At 43.0% G+C, this 21,309-nt stretch overlaps 1 protein-coding gene across 12 annotated transcripts in view; it reads left to right on the plus strand.

The window, feature by feature from the left end:
• The window catches only part of AKAP13 (A-kinase anchoring protein 13), a 233,436-nt gene that overhangs the window by 18,079 nt on the left and 194,048 nt on the right, over window positions 1-21,309 (plus strand). For all 12 annotated transcript variants that reach the window (XM_064517213.1, XM_064517208.1, XM_064517212.1 and 9 more), the window contains exon 2: window positions 2,284-2,339. The gene's annotated coding sequence lies outside the window, so the exon portion shown is untranslated. The remainder of the gene's footprint in view (window positions 1-2,283; window positions 2,340-21,309) is intronic.

Genomic DNA, 21,309 nt, shown 5'->3' on the forward strand with positions numbered 1-21,309 from the left:
ATAAGTAGATATATGTTCTCACTGCTGCTTTGATGCTCGCTTTGCCCTTCACTTGGGGTCCTGTGGACCATCTCTCTTGGGTCTTTATGCCATCCCAGCCGTAGTTTTTTCCCCTCTTACTGCCTGTTGGAGATCAGCACTCCATTCCTGTCTGACACAAACTGGTGTCTGTTTAAAAATGCATCACCTTGAGTTTTAAGAAGTGTTCCTGCCCATATAATAAAGTGTATTAAAACACCTTCCATTATTTTTGCTCCATGAATCTCATTTAACATTGTCAGAGGGAAAACAGATAATAACCTGACATGTATTTTGAATGGATAGAGTAATGATTAAGTAGAGCTGACCTGGTATCTTTTAAGGCTGCATGTTGTTTCCTGATGTGGGGTTTTTGATTCCTGTTTTCTTGGATTTTTTGGCCAATTATTTTGGAGAAGAGTAGTCTGGGAGAAGGAAAGGAAGAGGCAGGCTTTACCCTTGCACCTATCACTGTTAGCTGTAACTTTTAGTAGAGGCTGCCTTCCTTGGCTTGATCTTTTCCAAACTGGAGAAATGTGTTTTCATTTGTATTTCCATCTTGTAACATTTTAAAACTAATTTAACTATACCAGATTGTTTGAACGTTAATGGGGAGAAATGTTTTTCAGAGTCTTGATAGAGTTTCCAGACAGCTTTTCACCAGCCAGGCGTTATACCACACTTTCCGCGGTGGGATTTTGCTTGGTTAGCGCTGAGAATCTGCAAAGCAACTGTTTGAAATTGCTGACACATGTTAAGTAACGTGGAAATCGCCATCTTACTCCGCTGAAGTCTGAATGCTCATATCCGCAGTAAGAATAGGATCTGACCTCCCAAATTATACCTGAGCTGTCTTAACCTAGAGAATGTCTCCTAGACGGTGTCCTCCCTCTGACTCGGGCTAGTTTGGCCTTTTTGTCACGGGCATTTTTAGATTTTTAGTTTGCTTGGTCTCTTAAAAATACCTTATTCTACCTGTTCCACGTATTTTTAAAGGAGTCAGCCAACTGCGTGTGCTTGGCAGTGCTAACTAAAACAATCTCAATTCCTTGGTTGGGCGGCTGGAGAGGTAATGCCGAGCTCTGACGATAACGCTGTTGGTATTACGTTTGTTAATGAGAAATCCGTCGTCTTCCACTGCTCTCCTCCGAACCTCCACTTCTAAGCTGTGGAGCAGCTGTAATCAGCTGCTATAAGTTCCCTTCCTCCTCTCATGAATAAATCCAACTACCTTATCTTCTATATCGGAAAGTCTTCCCTGGTTTTAACAGCCTCTCTAGGAGCGCATATAAAAGGGGCTTTCACTAGCGAGCAGGAAGCGGAATGAATAGAGGAACTTTTGATAATGCCCCGTCTGTCTGAAAGGAGGATCGGCCTAACTAAATTGTACCAGATTAGTGAATGATCGTGCTTCAGCCAGGGCCAGAATTACAAGTTTTTAATCTTGGAACAAGCAAAGACTTCTTCCTCTTAAATGGTGATCAACTCCCTCTTTGATTTTTTTTCGACCTACAGTCATCCATATTCAGTTAGTTTGGGTTCTTTTTTTAGTCTGCATTCATGAGTCTTAACAAGCCCCAAGTGAATTTTTTTGAGTCATTTTGATAGATTCGATAGTGGCCACGCACTCTTATCATTTCTGCCTGTAACTGCACCGTGCATTTTAATGCTGTGTGATTTTCATGCCCGTGCTAATCTTGAATATTGCAGCTCTCTTCATACAGATCAGTGTTGTGCTACCTTACGGGTTTTTTCAGTTAGGCCTGGGATTGTTTGTGTGTTTTTAATGAACAATGTTTTTGGTTCCTGCCGCCTTCAACCTTGGTAGGGTGGGTGACTCTTCCTCGCTTCCCACCCCACAGCTTGCTCCAGTCCTCCTTATAATCCAGCAGCGCTCAACAAGCAGAGCGAATGAGTAAAAGTCTAAGTGGGGCAGCCTAGCTATAGCTAATTGCTTTAGGACGGACTTGTCCGGTGGATTATACTAGTTTTATTCCAGTCCAGTGTGATTGACACTTGTGGAGTTGTGCTGGTGTAACGCTGGCAATACCAGTGGAAAAATCTCTCCGTCCGCTTCTGGTATGTTTGCTTCCTGAGCAGCACCCTTCTGTCTCCTGCTCTTCTGTCTGCAACGCGAAGTGATGGAGTGAATGTGTGTGTTTGCTTGTTTTTTACCCATTGACTTTTCATGTTGCCGAGAAATAAGTGAACAAAGGTTTTTAAAATCCTATTTGCTAAAATTTTGTATTTTTCTGTATTTTTCAGGCCTTTTTCCCTTGGATTTTAGTATCGGAAAACTCTCTAATGACAACTTTGCTTAGGTAAGTGAAGCAAGACTTTTTTTGTGGGTCGTCTTTAGAATCGGTTCCCCTGTCTGACTTCTTCTGCATGTTGTGTTGTAAGTGCGAGCTGCCAGCCAGCTGCACTGCATGTGCTGCGGTTAAGGCTCCAAGATGTAGTAAACAAAAGTAGGAGTAATGTCTGCAGTGTGTCTTAAGGATCTTATTTATTAATTTAATCAAATTTAAGTTGACACAGTGCGGTATATTGGAAAATAGCTTTAATCTGCATATTACTGCACAATTTTATACATTTATGAAAGGCTATTTTGCCCAAGAGTAGCTCTGCATTTTTTGAAAGTGTTTTTTGTTGGTTTCACTTAATGTCATTTCATTAGGAAAAGAAAGCCTTAGTATTTCAAGGCCTGTAAATACAGTCACTCTTCCCCCATCCCTTTCTCTTCCCTCTTTCCTTTTTCTGCTCAACAGTTGTAGGTGGGAGCTTTTGCCATTGAGGACAAATCATAGGAAGCTTGAGAGATTCGTGGGTTTTTTGCTCCAAAAGCTGGAAAAGCTTGAAGTAATCTAACATCCTTTCCCCCAATCTCCCCAAACCCATATACAACTCTAAAATGCTGTGTTTTTGCATCACATTCAAGCTGATTGGTGGCAAACGGAGTTTTTGAGGGTGGATTGCAAATACATAGGGTTACACTGGTCCTGTTTATTTCTGAATAACAGAAACTTCACAAACTCTGCAAACTTTTTTCCTGTGCGGTTAAGTAACAAAGGGGCTTTCTCCTGAGCTGAAGTCCAGCCCAGCAGTGGTCCCCTCTGTAGGCACAAGGGCTGACAGTATGCGGCGTTACCCAAATGCGCTGTGGTTTCCATTCTCTGTGACACAGAGAGGGTTTGGCTGATGCCTGCTGCAAGGCAAAAAGTTAACCTGCAGATGCACTGCTTATTTGATGTTTTAACTGGAGTTTATTGAAATCCCGGCGAAGGCTGAATAGCAACTGCAATATCCACGTGAGCATTTAATATCCTAACATCTATGCTAACAACTCTAGAAGTGTTGCTTGCTTTTTGGTAAAGTGCCTGTGAAAGGATTTTCTTTGCTCTCCATTTTTTTTCTGCCTCTGGGTCTCCAGCCATGCCCACCTCTTCTTCCTTTTGATCTCCTTCCAGTGGATGGTCAGCTTGTAAGCTTCTGGCCTGTCTGGCCCTTGGGATTGCGGACCTCAGTGAAGGGGAATAGATTCAGCCTGAAACCAAAAGTCTTCTTTGCTCCAGTCTGCTTCTCCTTGGCATTTATTTCTCTGCAGAGACCTCTAGGAAGGTGACCCCTTTGGAGTGACAGATGTGTTTTAGCCATAAAATCTCATTTTAGTAAAACATAAAGCACCAGAGAGGCTCTTCAGTTCCCTCTGCTTTTCCTCTCAGGTAGCTTTTGTGAGCTTATCTATTGGTTTTTTTTGCTGAAAGACTGGACCCGAGCTATCTCACATGTAGTGTGGCTTTTACCTTTTGCAGAAGCGCACTCAGCCGTGTGTTCTTCTCCAAGCTGTGAGGTGCTGCACCTAAAATGGGCTCTGTAGGCCTGCGATATGGTCTGCCTGGCGGTTTGATAACCTGCAAGCAGGACAGGTCTGAGGGACGCAGCTGGAGCTGGATAGGCTGGCAGCCTTGGCATCTCTCTTATTTGGAGCAAATATCTTGACAGAGCTATGTAGGGTGCATGTCTGAAACCAGCTTGCTCGTTCATGGGCTTTTTGCACCTTTGGGGTGATCTTGGGAGAAAGGGAAGGGTAAGATGGAAATCATTTCCCGAGCTCATTAACTAAAAGGGCAGCTGCTTAGTTCAGCGTCCTGTGCCTAGAGCAAGCCAGCGCCCGGTCCGGGGGTACTCGTGTCCCAGGATATGACTCTTAGCAGCAACCCCGATGTTTAAACTGTAGTTGTGTGGCTCATACCCCAGTCAGAACAGGAGCGGATGTAACGGTGCCTGGCTTTTCTCCTTCTTTGGGAAGGGATTTATGAAGGAAGATCCCTGGTTTCAAATTTCTTGCGCTTGCTGCCTCTTGCTGTTCCGGGGTGGGCAATTAAGCAATGCCGTGTCACAGGGAAGGGAGATGCGCTTGCCCATCCAGCGTGCTTGCGGTTCCCTGGCTATTCCTCGACGTCTTCCTCAGCTGCTTGTGGCCCTCTGCTATGTTGTTGAAGTAGTGCCTAATTTGCAGCCTGTGGCCGTATCTGTTCTGCAGCCTGGCCCGAGCAGGGAAAGGGAAGTGTTGAGGCAGCGGTTTCAAGGCCAGGAGAGGAGCAGGGCTTTTTAGCTTCGTATATTAGACACATCTATGAATTTATGCAGACCTAGTTAATAAATAACCCAGGGAATGGTAGTTAAGAGGAAAGGACATAATTAATTCTGTCTTGTGCTCTGCTTTAAAGTTGGGTCCAGAGCAGTAATGCTTTATACGAGAAGGGTAAACACTGTCATTATTCAACAACGAAATGCGCACAAGGCTGACATTGTTTTCCTCCTTTTGATTTAATAATTTTTTGCAGCAGTTTTAATGTCTTAGATGGTCCTTGTTTGGTGCACTGGAAGCCTGATAAAGCCCCAGCCTTTCTGAAGGGTCATTACTCCTTTAATTCAGTTTTGCATTAATGCTGCTTTGCTGACACAGACCATGTGCAGTTCGAGAAGGCGCTTACTGTGTTTGCTGCGGTTGGGGCGCTTGGCTGTGGCTCCTGCCGTATAGTTTGGAGGGAGAGTGTTTCTGTTTCATCAGGTGATCCATTTTAAACTCCTCACGTTGCTGTGTTGATCCAGGTCGAATACATATGCCATATAAAAAGAAAAAAATCCTTTTTGTAGAGAGGCTATTAAAAAGCTGATGGGGATTGCTGTTAATTTGCACCTTATTTAATTTTTTTTTCCTCTACCAGAGTGTAGGGGAAAAGTCTGACTTTAGCAAATGTGACTTTACATCGCCCTTTAAGCTTGACATTCTTTTCAGTGTGTTTTCTTTCTCTCTCTCTTTTTTTTTTAAGGGGTGAGGCATGCGGGGGAATCCTTGATTTGTGTATGAAAACACTAGCGTTGCTGTGGAAATGTTGGTATCTTTGCTAACAAGTGTAGCTGTCATGGTAAAAATCATATAAAGCAAGGTGGTTAACTTTCTGGCTCCTGATCATGACTGATAACAGGGAAAAATGGTAAACTAGTTTCAATTTGAAGCTTTACTTCTCCTCCCCTTTTACTACTCTTAACACAGTCCCTCCCCACTGCTTTCCCACACTTAGTCTTTTCAATTTTCTTGATTATATCATTAGATAAACACAAGGACTGCATATTCCTATTTCCGTCCTGTCCATCCTCCAGACAACCCAATCTGAATATCAGAAAATCGCTTGAGTTTGCCTAAACTAAGATGTGTATCTAGAGTGTGTCAGCATTGTGCAACCCTTGAACGCCTCTTCCTGGGCAGTTTTCTTACGAGTTTTGCAGCCCTGGCTCTTCAGTGGAAGTCCTCGGCAGAAAGCACTCGTGGAGCCACCAGTGGAATATCTGATGTAGCTCAGCAGCCGCCTCCTAAAGTAAGTGGTGGAATGATGCCTGTTACTCTTAGAAATATTTTCTTTGGAAGACTAGCATCATCTCAGCGTGTCTTTGGCTCTCTGTCTCCTTAGCAAACTATAACACTGATTACTCTTTTTTTTTTTTTTTTTTTTTTTTTTTTTTTTTCTTCAACTGTTCCCAGCACGGTCAATTTAAATGTTCCTGGTAAAAAAAATCAGGGTGAACTATTTCTATGCCTCTGCTTTAGTGTCTGCTTCTTCTGATTCCAGAAAGCTTACAAAACTCTCAGGAATGCTACGAAGAAGGGAGTCCTTCCTTGGGGCGGATCCAAAAGATGTTGCACATCTTCACATTGCACACGCTCTTTCCTCAAAGTATGAAATTTGAGGGGTGGGGGAAGTATTTCATAGAAAATTGTTCACCCTTAGTGGGTGGCATGAAGCACATCAATGAGAGGGGCTATTGTTCTACGGTTAATGCATTGTTTATTTTGCAGCCAGTGATCTTTTTATTTTGCTGAGGCAGATGGAGGGATTCCCAGTTCCACAAGCATAACCCTGGGAGAGATTAGTTGGTTTTAGGTTTCACCACTTGGACGATGAGGTTAGCCTGAGACAGAGATGCATCCCAGTGTATGGAAATGGTCTTGGCCCAGATCTTGTCTAGAGATGTAAAGCCTGAGAAAGGACCAAGAGGTCAACTTCAGCTTCTTGAGGAATGTACTGTGTGCTCATTCTGTGGCATGTCTGGACTGTTGACTTTTGGAGGGTTTTATTATTATTATTTTAAAGGAAAAAAGATTGGTTGCAAACTGGCATGTTAGGGTTTTTTTAATGTTTTAATTGTAGTCTGCTCTACAAGATACATATTTATATCGATGGCCCTGAAGTATTGATGATAAAGAACCCTAAGAGAGAGTTTTTTCTTAAATACGAAGCAAAGAACATTTCCCACAAATGCCTCTTCTGCTTCCTAGCACCTTGCCTCCCTCCCTCCCTGTAGGAAGACAGGTAGAAGGCAGAGAAGTGTCCTGAAGATCTGCAGATGCCAGGAATTTTTTTGCACTGATAGCAGTCTTAATGAAGTAATTACTGTGCAGTTCTCCCTGTATTTGTTACAGAAGTGACATTTTTGATGGTATATAGAAAACCGAACCTTAAACGTGCTAAAATGAACAGAAACTTGTTTCCTCTTTGCTCACAGAGGCACTTATTCACTTCCCCATCTGCTTTGACTTTGAAGATTGCTGAGATTCTTCCTCTGTCTGACCCACTTGGCATAAGCTAGAGAAGATTATCTTTCTTCAATAGCCAAGTTTATAGGGCTTCAGCTTATTCGTAAATAATCCTTGGAGTTTTGAGTGCTGCCTTTCTCCTTCTCTTCCCTTCAAAACTGCCTTGCTGTAGTTTGTGTACAAATCGGGGAAATGCTTTTGCAGCCTATAGATAGAGAGGGGAGAGCTGGCTCAGTCACCAGGCAAGAGGGCATGTGAAATATGCTGAGGAAGTTTCATTAAGAAGCTGTGATTTTAAATCCTTATTTAGTGCAGCTTCTATTTGTCATCCTAGCACAAAAGAGCATCAATCAATTGTAGATGAGAGCTTTGCCGCGGTAGTTATTGTACAAGCACAGAACAAAACAGTAAGCCTGTTCCAGAGAGCAAAATCAGTATGAGACAAAATAGAGGGCCTGGAAGTGCAGATGTGTCTTTACAGAAACATCCTTGTGTGTTCAGAGAGAAGGACAGAGAGTGCTGAACGTTTTAAAGGCTGACAATGCTCTTTGTCTTTCCTTTCCCCCTCCAGTACCTACGTCAGGAATTGATTTATGTGCAGGTGATTATTTTTAGGTAGCATTGAAACTCGCTTCCAGCTTTCCTGAACATCTTTTTCTCTTCTTCTGAGATAAAATGTTGCAATATTGCTGTGTTTTGGCTGTTCAGACAGCATTATGGTATCTGTGCAACTCTTCCTCCTTTGGGTCTCCCTGCACTGCGATGAGCAACTTTTTTTTTCCTTTTCACAAACAGGTATGCCATGCCATAATAGAGTTTTCTGTTGAATAGCTACCACTAGTAGAAACAGAAACACGATTTTATATAATAGAATGTTAATTAGTTTAATTTATTTTAGTTTTCTTAAGCCATTAAAAAAAAAAAGAAAGAAAAATCCCCAAACCTTCCTCCTAGTTTTTGTAAATCCCACTCAGCCAAGTCTGACAGAAATCAGCTTTCATCTAAACACTGGGTTCTCTACACTTACTAAACCTTTGACTTCTATGTGTTTGTAGATATAAATGAATAATAAGAGTAACAGAATAAATAGCTTTGTTTTAGACTTTCCTTAACAAGGGAGTGGTGGGACAGCCAACACAAATACCATATGAAATGCTTGAGGTCCCAGCCTTGCTATCCTTAAACTCTTATTTCGGCATTTCTCATTGCACAGAGTAAGTTTGATTTGTTGTAATCTTTGGTTTTGCCCTGAATGAAACAAGGCATGACTTCACATCTGCGTTTTCCTAGTAGTTTCGTATTAACCAGGAGCATGTATATTTGTGGGCTTTGTTTACGTCTCCTCCTTTTTCCTTCCTTAATTCTCCTGCATCTCTCCTAGGCGTTATATTGCTGCCAAAGGAAGAGATGGGTTGGGGGTTTTTTTGTGTTTTTTTGTTTTGTTGTTTGTTTGATAGGCCTGGTGTGCACGTGACATTTTCGGTGGATTCAGAGGTTCTGCAAACCAACTTCTCTCAACCTGATTTTTCAGGCCTTGTGATCTGCATGTGTCCCATCTGGCCTCTTAATAGCAAGAGATAGCTGTCCTTTCCAGAAAGATATACTGTGATTTTGTCCTACTTTGAACATGTGGGCTTCTAAGTATTTCCTATTAGCTGTACTAGTAGCATAAACAAACAGTTATGTTTAGTATAAGCTTTTTATCCCGATAGGATTGGAGATGTCTTATAAAGCAATGAGTATAAATTTAAAACTAATATTTGTCATCATTTAAATAAACATAATCAGGATGATTTACAAAGAACATTAAGGTCCCTAGCCTGGGAACTTTTAAGGCAGACCAACTTGGATATAGGGTGCGTAGTTTTTGTCCATTTCTTTATTAAAGATAAGGCATTGCGAGCCAAATTCATATCCCTTTTTAATTTGACTCAGTGATAGGACAGATAAGTTTTGCAGTGGACATAAGTTTGAGTTTTAAACTGCAGAGGAAGCATGTAGTTAAAGGAGGCATGTAGAATGAACACAAGTTAAGGATGGTAGGTATTTTGCAGGTCCTTCGCTGCAGCGTCTTTGGCATCCAACTTGGCTTGATGCAGAGGCCTCCAAATCGAAGTCTTTAGACTGGAATGGGTGAAGCCCTGGATACCATGCTGTGAAAGGTCTTGTAGAGGGCTAGAACGTGGGAGCAGATGAGTAATTCCAAAAATCTGGCGCTATAGAGAAATCTCTATGCTAGGCTATTAGAGTTTTACTGGTGTGTTGATTAGGAAGAAAAGTAAGAAGCCCCTGAGTTTTTGTAAAGCTTCCCAACTCGGTTTAAGTTCTTTCTATTGCATTACATGCAACAACAAAATTACTAAGCACTTGTTTGAATGCCAGCAGCTGTGTACTTCCAAATGAACTGTATTTCTTTGAATCAATGGTAACTTTATGAAAAATAAAGTTTAGGAGTTGGAGCAGGCAGACACTGATGAACATGGATGGGAAGAAAATATAGTGCTCTTGGTAATAAGGTCACCTCTGGCTCTCTATCTTTGTTTACCAAATGTCTAATATTTTTCTGGTATATCAAATGTAAAATTTCACCTTCAAGGAATTTCAGTTTAGCTGATGGAGGTGTTGATAGTGCCTTCAAGGCCTGCATTCAGCCCATAATCCCAGGACTGAATTCAATATCTTCACAGACTGAAAGTGTTTCAGATTTAGTTCATCCTATTTTCAAAAAATTATAAATTTGCAGATGTGTGAGGGGCAAGGGCTATTTTTCCTCCTGTTCCATATGTGGTGGTGACATTTAAAGTTCCTACGGGTATGAGACTCTGATCAACGTCCATTCCAGGGTTCCCATGAAATGATTATGACTTGGCAGGGTTTCAAAGATTGAAAAAATGCTCTGTACACAACATGTTTTATTAATGCTGAAGGAGTACTGTTGCTGTATTTCAGTGTCTGTCACTGCATAGAGTAAGTTTGATTTGTCCCTTGCAGACTTTGGCTTTCCTCCTGGATAAAACAAAGCGTACCTTCACATCTGCTTTTTCCTAGTAGCCTTCTATTAACCAGGAGTATATGTATTTCTAAGCTTTGGCTAGCTTTCTTCCTTTTCCTTCCTTAATTCTCCTGTGTTACAGGGTAAATTCATGATCCTTGGCCCTGAGCTAGTACTGTAAAGTGTACTCACGTAAACCTTGATGTTAAGCATCACATTTCACTTACTCGCTGTGATGACTTTTTGCCTCCTTTTAAATTGCATGTAAAGGTGAATGTGAAATTAGGCAGCTGAGAAAGAGAAGCAGTGTGTTAAAGCTTGGCAAATGTACTTGACCTAATAAAGGTGATTTTTAAAATTATTTTTAAGGGACATTAGAGTTGTAAAACACAAACTTTAAGACGAAGTTGCTAAAGATAATTTGTGCAGTCATAACGCTAGGAATGGCAGATACACAGTTTGAGTGCAAAATCGCAGTTTACAAGCACATGTCCTTGTTACTTCTATACGATTACTTCTGCCTCGAGGTTGGCTGGTGGACAAGGAATGTCTTATGGAGACAGCTGAAGCTGGCTGGTTTGCCGTGTGCGAAGCATCAGGTCGCACACCGAATAATGAGCCTCAATTCAAATACTGAACGTTGGCTTCTTTCAGAGAGGGCTCCGCAGCCTGGCTGTAGGATATGGCTTTGATTCATTGGGACAGGGAGAGGAGAAGTATAGATATGCAACTTCTTAAAAGTAGGTTTTGCTCCCTGAGTTGTTATACTGTTAAATATCAAGCTCGATTGCTGTTTCTCCTTCTTACGCTTAGGTTTGTGGGTATTACCACTTAATTAACATTTACAATGCACTTGAAGCACTTTAAAAGGGCTGTAGGATTATAAAATATTATTGCATTTGTGTGTGCACATGGTCTGAAGTGTTGAGGCTTCCAGCGCTTGCTGCGGAGCCATCTGGCTGAGTCACGGACCTTCTCCCTGACCCCGTTCCCCTTGTTTGCTCACTCCTCCCATTTGACCAAAGTCGTCAGTCCTTTCCCTGCCCTCTTTCCTGCCACAGATTAATCAGTCTGTCCCTTGGGAATTGAACGGTTCTCCTCCCTGTTCCTCCAGATCTCTTTGAACCTAGTAGGGTGCCTTATCTCCCCTTGCCGTTAGACTTCCCGGTGGCCTCCGTGGGCGTCTTAGCCCTTAGCACCTGTGATGCCGGGCACCGCTGCTTGGCAGCAAACGGACCCTTTCCTCCTGCGGCTCTTCCCTCGCGTTGTCTGTCCCGCAGGCCCTGTGCAACAGTCTGGCAGTTCCCCGTTAGGGAGCTGGTTTGGGTTTTGATCCCCTTCCCCAGGGGGATTTGGGTGAGCCTCGCCGTTCCCCTGCCCGTGGAGGGCGAGCACGGAGATCCCTCGAGCGGGAGGAGAGCTGGAGGGTGGCAGCCGAAACCGGGCTGCGGGCAGGGAGCAGGCGGGCGTGTGGGTGACCCTACGAGGCAGAAGCACTCTGGTGCTGGGGACAAAGCATGAGATTTGGGGAAAGTTCATCTGGAGCGAACGCAGCCGGTGCGGCTGCCGGCTGCCCGCAGCGCTCCCTCTGCAGAAGCCATCCCGTAACGGCAGCCGCCGCGTTTGCCCGGCGTGCCTCTTGCATGTCTGACCTGTGTGTGTTTCAAAACGTTTTTTTTAATTCGTGAGCACCAGAAAGTTGAAAAACAGCAGTGCTGAGCAGGATTGGATTAGATATTTGAAGAAGTTCTCGCTTCCTGGAGCAGAGTGAGTTGGACTCCTAAAGAGGTTTAATACGTCATCTGCAGCCAACAGAAGCAGTTTGGCAATGGGCCTTCTAACCGGGCATGGCCTGCCTCCCTTACAGCCGGGTTACCTGCCGTTTCTACCCAAACGGGGGCTTCCTGGGGCAGGTGTCTGCTGCCAGCCACGACCATCTTGTTATGGGAGGCACCAGCATGAGGGCTGGCAGCCCGCGTCCTCTGAGAAAGGAAAAAGAAAAGGATCGGGTAACTCGGTCTAGTTCCCCTCGCTGAGCCAAGGCCTCGGTTCCGGCGTGGATAAAGCAGGGAATTCGATCGGGCCTTCTGACGCCGGTCACCCCCTGAACGACGTGAAATGCAGTGGAGCTGAGTGACGAGAGCACGGGGTTTTTCTGGTGAAATTTGAAGTGTTTGGCATGTCATGGAAATGCACAGCAATAGCCCCGCCGAGTTTGTGTGCTCTCGTCCAGCTTCTCGCCGTTACCCTTGTGCTGTGCGAAGGCACGGCTAGCTGCGTAGCCTATGCAGAATAACACTTCTTTGCTTCACCGGAAGCCAATGCATGTGGCACGGCGCTTATGAATTGTGAAGTTACGTCAGCTGATTCCCTCAGCGTGTCGTAGTCTTGGATGTCTGTGGATACTTAACACTAAACTAGGTGTATGTTCCCTCGAGCAAAGGAAAAAGGAAGAAATTGTTATACTGGAAACTTTCTGTGGTGGTTTGTATGGGTTTTCTTAAAATAAAAATGAGGGGAAGGGAAAGGCGAGTAGATCAGATATCTAAGTGTTAAGCGGTTTCAGTCGCTAGCGGTGTTTGCCCACTGCAGCAATAACTCCTATTTCACGTCTTTTCCCAGGGGTGGAGGAGGGAAGGAAGGGAAGGAGGAAGTTGGTTGTACAATTATTGTTAAACTAGGTTAGCTCTTGCTAAATGTGTGCATGTTATAACGCAAAGTTTTGTCCTTAGTGGTACCCGACATCCCTAGGATTCTGAGTCACAGAAATAGTGAGGCTTTTGGAAGATCTAGACTCGAACTGCTGTTGTCTTCATGGGGCTAGATGGCGCTGAACATGCAGAAGGGCTTGAAGAGTTTGCCTCTTTCCTAATTATAAGTTTTTTCTGAGCTCCTGGCAATGATGCAAAGTTTCATGAGTGTCATCAGCAGCTACAGTCTTGTCCTGGACGCCCTTAGCACTTGCTGTTGCTTTCCAGTCAGTCGTTAGTTGTCACCTTTTTTCATTTTTTTCCCCCAGTAGTTTGTTTAGTGAGGAATGACGCACTGCAAACAAAACAAACCTCGTGCAGTCTAATAAACTTGGAGCTGACCCTGCTGTGAGTGGAATTTGAGATGGGGAGATCAGCTCCGTGACGAGGTTATTTGATCTCTTTCTATGCTTTTCCCCCATCTCGTTCCATGAGTTATGCTGCTTTCGTTCACCTTAGCTGGCTATAGCCGAACCTTTTGCCATTTATGCCTGTTTAAGAAGTTAATCTTTCTAAAAGGCGCTGAGCTGCTTGGCCTAGCGTGGTTGCCTCAGCTACGGGAGTGTAAAACAGTAACACTCGGGGAAATGCAGGGATAAACATTTGCTGCTCTTTATTTGCATGCAGAATTACAAGAACCTGGGATACGTTTAGTGAGTTGGAACAACTTGTATTTGAACGCTAGCTCTGTCGTGGCTTCCTGCATTTACATACTAAAACAAACTATTCAAGCCCTTGCAATGCAATAAAAAAAATCTGTTAAGATTGCAGTCCATTTATATATCAGCTGACCCGGGTCCAACCAACAAACCGATTTTGTTTAATCTGGCTTTTTAATTAAATATGCTATACTTAAAACTAAAAATAAATTACTGCTATTTATTCAAAATACAGCACAGGTTGAAAAGCTTTGCCAGTGCACAGGTTGATATTTTAAATTAAGTGCATAACAGCAAAGGAAACAAGGAATAATTGGTGTATAATAACACAGAGATCACTTGCTCATATTGCTGGGAGTTGATTGCATCTATATTTTTTTCCTAAATTTATGTTGATACTGTAGCAAGGGACGAGTGAAGTGCTACACGCTGTAGCTTGGGGGTTCTGGAGCAGCAGTAGTCTACTTGACCTCTTGAGACAAAGCTCACTTATGCTGTGGACTGCCCCTCCAAAGTTAAATCACAGATGTATTTTGCCTTCTATCCAATCAGTATATTTATAGAGATGAATTGGACTTTTGTGGAGGGGGAAAAGGAATCTGGTGATTCCAGCTGTCCTCTGCAGAAACAGGGCTATGTTCTGCATAAACAACCTCGGCTGCTTCCCGTCTCTCAGAGCTTCTTCCCTGGGCCCTGGGGAAAGGGGTGCACGAGGTGTTTGGCATCTGAAGGGCAGACAGTGAGTCAGGAGGTTGCTGGTATCACTCCACAGCTTTTCGATGTTATAACAGTAGGGCTGTCTGGGCAATTTAGGAGTTCATATCCTATGGACAGGAGACAGGAGATATGTACAAATATGACACTTTGTGCCTTGTCCCCTTTTATGCAATAGTTTATGCCAGTTGAAGAGTCCTCTTGCACACAGATGTATGGTGTGGAGTTTTTGGCACAAATAATTATGCAGACTGATGTTTGCCTACTCTTAAGAAAAGTACTGCAGAAGTCAAATCTTTCCAGATTTCTTTTAGCCTTAGCTTCTGTGCTGTAGTAACCTTTTAAGAGGTATGGTCTGTATGTTACTAAAAACATATAGCAAATAAACTTGTCCAGGCAAGAACTTGGCCTTGTTGCACAATTGCTACCTAGAGCCCTAGGCTTGGAAGAAATATTAGTGCTAGAGATGGTGGTAAGGAGTAATCTTCCAGGTCTCATTCTATATTTAGTCCTTCTAAGGCCTTAGCTATGCTCCTGTACTGTAATCTTTTTAATTGCAAGGGGCATAAATCTTGTAGTTGTATCACAGGAGAATGTAAAAAACTTTCAATTCACAGTGTGTTCCTCTTATTTTAAAAACATGAATGCCTAGCAGTGATGCTGAAAAGCTTACGCGTTTTGAAGCTGTGTGGAGATAAATATTCAATGTATGAGCCAGGAGCAAGTTGCAGCAGTGATTATTTGAGGTCTTTCTGGGGGAGGAATTTAATTGATCCATGGTTTGCATAATATAAAAGAGAAGACCTGTTTTTCCCTGACTTAGAAGAGTAACCCTACTGAAGTCCGTGCTGCTAGTCACGTGAAGGAGGATTTGTCGATTGCTGTCTGATTTAGATGTATTTATTTGTGCAAGACCAGCTCAGTAATACAGATAATGCACAATTTATTGTATCTGTTAAACTGGATGGAAATCTGAAAGCTTAGGAAGAATTCATTGGGCTTTATCATTCTGGAAGATGAGCCTGTTGCTTGCTGAAGATAGTAAAGAGTATTGGCAAAGACTGTAATGTCTTTCAGAGTCTAGCAATGTTTCTACCTGGTGTTTGTGGGCTACCTAGCACAGAGGGCCCCAAAGGACAGTTTTGGGTACTTCTGTATTACAACGCCTAACAGACAAGAAGCATGGCTGGTTGAGCATTGCCTGTATGTGTTCCGGACTCTGTGTGAGACTTAAAATGTATAAGAGTAAGAAAACACCATCATACAAATATTAGCAGGAATGTGGAATGTATTTGCAGTTCCATTTCTGGGGGTGTGATATCTGTGTTCACAAAGGAATTGGAGCTTCTGCTCCCAAAAGAGACCTTCAGAAGGGTGGAGGGAGAACCTACCTGTCAAACCTTTGAGATGGAAGGATCCAACATCAACTTTCATTTCTTTCCCTTGCGTTACGATTATGGGGGTGGTAAGAACTGGTGGGGAACCAGTGCACCCAAAGCAAACACTAGCAACTCTCCACTGGAGGTTGAACAGCTTGAGTTGCATCCTCAGAGTAAAAAATACAAGTCTGTAACTTAGTGAACCCCACCTTTTTTCAAGGCATGTTCCGTAAGCTACTGTGATCATATCTATCTTGGGATATACCATGATTTCTTTGCTATATTTGAGCATACTCTGAACATGTCAAGCATCTTCCTCAATCCTAACACAAGTAACTGTTTTCTGAATGTCAGTAATCGGGACATTGATCCCTTCCTGTTTGAGCTGTGATGTATCTGGTGAAAGTTGTTTGAGAAAGTTTCTTCTTGTTGCTCTGGGCCCCTAAAAATGTGAAGAGTTTATATTTAGCATTCCTTCCTCCTGATGCTCCAGTTCGGAAGGTGCTGAAAAATTCTCATTTGAAATCAGTATGAATTTTCTGTCTGCCTTAGGGTATTTTTCTCTCGGGCTGCACCACTGCCTTCTCCCCCTTGGCCTCTTGTTGCCGTCTAACAGCAGTGCTTCCATGGGAACGCAGTGTACCTGAGAGCAAAGACACATGCCTGTGGCAGTAGTTATTTATGCTGGATGCTGGAGTGGAATAACTTCCCATGACCAGCAGAAATGATCAAAGCATTATACTAGTTTTTAACAAAGAGGAGGTGGGTGTGAGAGTTCGCTTGCTGATAGGACCCTTTCAAAAGGGAAAAAACACAAAGATGATGGATTTTCACCTTTATTTTGGGGAAGTATAAAGGAAACAAAAGATCTCTTTTTTTCAAGATGGGTTAGATATTAATGCAGCAGCTGAACCGAGTCCAGCAAGCACTCTTTTGGCAGGTGCACCAAAAGTTGTGTGATGCTGCCTCTGTATCGCTTTTGTGTTCATTTTTCTCATGCTCCATCTACTTGCTGCAAAACATCTCCTGAGGATGGGAACTAAAGTAGACTCATGCCCTCAATTATCACCAAAGGGTAACGCTGGCTGCCTTATTTTCCTCTCCCACTGCCTTGCTCCAGCCCAGTTCTGCTGAGCTTGCTTGGTGCTGGGCTGCTGCTTGCAGTCAGACAACATGATGTAGTGTGGGAACAGCTTCTCCTTGACAGCATCTCTGAGCCTGTGATAAAGAGGAGTACTGAGACATTCTTCTTTAGACCACAGTCCAGATTGCTCTCATGCTCCCTTCTATCTTGTGTTTATCGTGCTAGCTCTAAGCAGTGTAAGAAGGGATGTATTTGGATGGCTTTCATTTAGGAAAAGGTTGAAGCCTTTGATCAGTTCAGAGAGTTAAGAGTAATAAATGCTTTTGTGTCTTCTCACTCTGTGGCACAGTGTATTTTTTTTATCAGAGAAATTTATTTGGGACATCTGGGACCTTGGAATTGTTGCATTGCAATCTTTATTTGCAATTCAACAGGAAGATGAGGGAAGTTCAGGAGCGTTGCAGGGGAGCTCAGCGTTCGGCATTTAGGATCATGGTTTCTGTGCAGAGGTGCACAACAGTCAGGTGTATAGTTCTCCACTCCCCCAGATATTTTTAGTGGAGGGTATTCTGGGCTTATAGTGAGGAATTGTACAAAATAAAAACGACTATTCTGGCTCTTCTACAAAAGCGTAGCTCAGAGGTGTGTCTCAGCACCTATTATATTGCACCTCCCAGATGGTCTGTGGTCGATGATGGTCTGTTACATGTAAAGTGACATGTGTTTCCTGGGTGGATGGAGCCCGAGTCACCTGAGTGGAGACTTTTTCCCTTCCCAGAACTTTAAAATGGCTTGTGTTTTGGGGAAATGTCCCCTTTCCTCTGTGTTTTGCTGTGTGTAAGTGCATCCGGACTGTGCAATAAAGGCACACATGCTTACAATAAAAAAGAATGAATCCGCATTCTTCTCTGTTGCTTTTATGTGGGCCTTTTGGCTCATGACTCACAGGCTCTTGTAGAGGCTTCCAAGCCAAAAATGCAGCTGCATTTTTCTGTGTCACATGCTGCCTTGCCAGGTCCAGTAATAGCAACTATTGGACAAGAGAGAAGAGAATAATACAACCTGCCTTACCACAGGCGTGTGTGGAATCAGACTCGTGGGAAGTTAAAGATGACTTTCATAGCAAGCAAAAGCTGTGCGACGCTTCCTCCTTTTCCTCATCCCTGTGCATGTGTTGCTGTAACACCCTGAATACTTGTGGAAATAGTAGTAATAGTTAAGGATTTCTGTACCGTTTTGTGTTGGAAGACCTATTGCCAATACTAAACTGGGAGATGTTCCTGGGAAAGTGAGATCTAGCAGTAGAAGGGAGGACTTGAAATACAGTTGGAAAGCATTGGGAAATTCATAGTTTTGGCAAATGATACATTCAGCTGAGAAAGGAAATGCAAAGTGGAGACCCCATTGAATTTGCGAAATGAAATGCATGCCCTGAATAATGAAGATGTTTCCCGTCATAGTTTACCAGAATTCTTTCCACATGCTGAGTCCCCAAAATGGTACTTTTGTTTTTATGCTTCCCTCCTTCCTTTCTAAGTTTTCACACTGCGTCATGCAAAGATTTTTCCTGTTAAAAAGACAGTGTGAAGAGGAAATCAACCAATCTTTTGGACTGTATTTTAAAGTCATTTGATGGATTGGTAACTTGGCCCTTCTTTAAAATGTTCTGGAGAAGCCATATAGTAATAACCAGTTACATATGATCAGAAGAAAAGTTTGTAGGCTGTGAGCATATGCATTTTTTCCAATTAAGCACTTGTGTCCTCTGTTGGATTCCTCCCATGGGACACTGAGAATAAGGTCAAAAATATGCTTTTAGTATTTAAATTCATAACAGCACTTGATACCTATTCCATGTCTCTCCTCCTGTATAATATATGAGCATTCTTAATGCACAATTTTTTAAGTGCTCTTTCTGTACAGCATTTCTGTACAGTTTTACGGAACTTCTCTTTACTCCATTAATAAAGTGTAGAAAGTATACAATATGACTGTAAACAGTATTTGCTACCACTGAAGAAAAGTCAGTCTTGGAGGCTATTACTTTAAAGATCACTTTTTTTTTTTTTAATTAGGAAAAATATTAAGTTGTGAACATTTCAGCGCTTCTTTTTAGGCTGTAACCTTTCTTCATAGGGAGATAAATCTCATTCCCATTTTATTTTTCTTGGTGTAAAATACTGTAACATGAGGTTGGTCCTGCTGGTGCATGCCGTCCTTTTCGAGGTGTTTGTTGGAGATGCTCTCTCCCCACCGGGACTGGGAAGGACAGCTGGACCGCCAAATAGTGCTGCATGTTCTGTTTGGTTGCTTGTATTGTTACTATAGAAGCCTTGCTGGAAATAAGAAACCAGATGTGTTTGTATTGAGACCGTAGGTGACCAAAAAGACTAAAACAATCTTTCCTAAGTCTTTTTATTATGCTGCAATATTTCCACTCTGTTTCAGGCCTGAGTATTGTAGGTGGACTTAAGTTTTAACGTCCAAACATGACCCTGCCTCAAATAATACTTCAGGTCCTATGTTTTAAGTTTTCTGCTGATTGCTAATCTGAGGTTTTCGTGTGGATGAGTATGTCTTTCACTACTTGTCCTGTGAGAGTATATGAAATGTTGCGTAATAAAATATACCAATTTTTTGCTATATTTGTTGTGACCTCTTGTTCAAGATTCTCTAACTTATTTTTATTTCAGTGATTGTGTGGGTTAACTGAAATGCAAAACAAAACAAAAAAAACCCCAAGCTTTTCCCCCAACTATTTCCAGCAGTGTCTGTGGGATACTGTTCTTTTAAAATCAAACAGCTTGCAACTTTGGATTAATGAGATTTCTTAGATGCTTTTTGCAATTCAGTTTGGAAGCACCGACATGTAGTTAAATTTGCTCTAAGGCAAATTCAGTATACGTGTTTGTGCGCATATGTACGTTGGTGTGTGAACACCTGCCCCATGCAAAATGGAAAACAAATTTCCCATACACTTTAAAAGAGCAGACTGTGCTACTCTTGGACTATTCCTTCCTCTGACCTACTCTTGCAAGGGCCTGAGCAACGTGCCCCTCTAATCCAGCGAAGAGCTCCCCAGCATTTTTAATGCTGGCCAGATGAGTATTTTCGCTGACCTCAGTGACCAGCTTATTTTCAAACCACGGCACACTTTGCTGAGCAATGTTGAATGCGCTGGGGGATTGAGGCCCCGGCTCTCCAGGGCGACTCAAGTGCTTACTTCCTAGCAACCGATTAATGATTACCGCAGGAGGATGAGATTCGTCTTGTTTCACGTCAGCCATCTAAAAACTTAGGCAAATGCTATCGAAGCTACCTCCCTGGACCTTCTCTCCGATCAGTGAGAAGACAGGCACCCCTAGAATGCACTTCACCCCATCCTAAGAACATGGAAAAAACCCTGGTATTTCAGCTTGCCACAGACTATAGATGGGGACTAGATGACTAGCTTAGACCGTGCCCAGTTTGTGGATGGAGAGAACTGGGTGATGGGCACCTTCTCCTCCATGTTCCCCCGGTCTCTTGGAAAATGTGTTAGGCATTGGGTAAGCCTGAGGTGTTTCTCACTTGAGATCTCATCTGGAAGGAGGGAAGTGAGCCTCATGTGAGATGAAGCAAGAGCTATTTGCGCTGATTTTAGGCAGCCAGCAAAACCCTTTTGGGTTGCAGAGCGCTTACCTCAGGATGTGGTTTTGCCTTCAGCAGCAGTGCTGCTTTAAGCAGCTCCCATCTGTAACTGCTCCCACAGCTGGATTTACTTTGGGGTTGTGAGCTCCAGCCTTTCACAGGACTGGGTTGGGAACCTGATCTATCTGAAAACCAATTCCTCCCGTCCTTCCCCGTGGGCGGGTTGCAGGGCCAGAGGGCTGGTGGGGCTGGCGATCTTGTCAGAGCCCACTGCGTGCTGGTGGGGACCACGGCGGCTGCAAGGAGAGGGGACCTCCCTCTTTCAGGGTAGCCAGTGGCGGGATGCGTAATGATAGACTAATAATTTTTACTCTATCCCTCCTGAATTATACAGCAAGTTATCAAGCGTCACTGGCTTTGTGAAGTTCCAAACCAGCTAAATTTTTCATGATTTTTGTATCAGGGCCTAGCCTAATTGATAGCAACAAATGTAATCTATGTTTAGACCGTGTTGTTTTCTTTGTCCCATTGCTCTTGGGTATTAGGAGAGAGAAAGGGTCTGGGAACAGGGTTGTAGCTCAACATAACAAGGTGAATCCAGGGCAGAACAGGAGGCTTAACTTGCAATTTCCTTGTCTTTGTTGGTTTAAGTCTGACCCTTTGCATCGTTTAATGTTTTGTATTTAATTTCCTCAGTTGCTTAAGGAATGGTTGCGGCCGGCAGAGGAGCTTTGAACCCTGCTCAGAGGTAGGGCATGCAGGATTAGAATAGAAAACTTGTTTTTTACTCCTACTCGAGACTTAGATATTTCAAAATAGGTCAGGCAAATTAAGTGCTAGTTCCAGAATTGCAGAGAAAGCTTTTAGTTCTAGGTAGCTCATAACTTTGTTCTGTAGCCTTGGGTATGAAATAAGAAAATCCAACCCTAGCTGTTGTGGTGCAGTTTGAAAGAAGCTAGATTCAGTGCATTGGTGAGCAGAGGT

This window comes from Dromaius novaehollandiae, chromosome 10 (genome assembly GCF_036370855.1).
Source record: "Dromaius novaehollandiae isolate bDroNov1 chromosome 10, bDroNov1.hap1, whole genome shotgun sequence".
Classification (NCBI taxonomy): Eukaryota; Metazoa; Chordata; class Aves; order Casuariiformes; family Dromaiidae; genus Dromaius; species Dromaius novaehollandiae.